Source organism: Rhinopithecus roxellana, chromosome 4 (assembly GCF_007565055.1).
Source record: "Rhinopithecus roxellana isolate Shanxi Qingling chromosome 4, ASM756505v1, whole genome shotgun sequence".
Taxonomy (NCBI): Eukaryota; Metazoa; Chordata; class Mammalia; order Primates; family Cercopithecidae; genus Rhinopithecus; species Rhinopithecus roxellana.
In genome coordinates this window covers 91,329,246-91,330,597 of record NC_044552.1, presented here as the reverse complement: position 1 = coordinate 91,330,597, position 1,352 = coordinate 91,329,246, and positions in this window count along the sequence as shown.

Below are 1,352 nucleotides of genomic sequence, written 5' to 3'. Positions count from 1 at the left end.
ATTTTCTTATTATTCACTTAATAATTACTTTTAATTATTAAAATGTTTAATAAACATTATTAAACTCATTGCAAATTGATGGAGAATAATTTTCACTCAAAAATAATATTTTGGGGACCAAATAAATAATATAAAAGTAATATTAAACATCACCTTTTTAAAAAGGCAATTACGTTTTTAAAAAGAAGACTTCCTGCGAGGACATAGATGAAAATGAAACAATATGGCGATATATAAGTTCATACTCTCCCCGGCTTACTATTATTATTAAATAAATTTTTTCCACAATAAAATAGCTTTATAATTTTTCTGATTATAGTGATAATGTATTTTATTTTTAAAAATTCAATTTGATATAAGGAAGAAAGTAAAAATTACACAAAATCTCCCACATGAAGACAACTAAATATTTTTACAATTCGTTTATACTTATATCTAGACCTAAGCCAATCAATTCATTTCACTACCCACAGGGATTCAGAAATGCAGCCAGTTGGAGCCAATGAGATGTGAGAAGAAATCTGCTGAAAGCTTCTTTCCTCACTTTGAAGAGTGGGCCATTGGAGGAAATTGACTCTTTTTCTCTCAGCCATTGTCAAGTATACATGTCACTTCCAGAAAAACTACTGTAGCCTTCTTGATACAGGCTTCAGGAGGAAGCCAATTCAAAAAATTGGACAAAGATGAGAGAATCACAGAGAAATGCACTGGATAAAGACACTGGGTTAAGCTACTTTTAAAGGCCACCATGCCTCTGAACATCTAACAGTGTGAGCCCATACATTCCCTCATGGTTTATTAAACCTATGTAAGTTGGATTTCTTGGTACTTGCAGCTGAATGCATTCTAACAAGCACAGATAATTTTTATTATTAAAAAAAAAACCACTTAGCATTTGTACAGGGTGGTTCATGTATTTTCTTAATAATTTCTGGGTTACTAACTTGCCTTAAAAAGTATCCCTACTGTGTAGGTTATACATATTATCTAAATTGTATATTTTTGAAATTTTATTATTTTATTAACTTTTAAGACAAATGCAGTATTTCTATATATCATGTGAGATAGTGGTTCAACTTTAATTTTTTCAAATAATAATTGTGCCACTAATATGCAAATGAAATATGCTAATTTACTAAATAAACCATTCTCTTCCCTTTGAAGTGAAATACCACCTTTGTCCTATATTAAGTTCCCATGTATTCTGTGATTCTTTTCTGGTCTACTAATCAATTAGTCTATTCGTATGCTAATATCCAACCATTTCGATTATGCAGACTTTATAACATATTTTAATATCTGGCAAGGATTCTCATCATTATTTTTCATGTTCTTACATTTCTTAGCTTCTC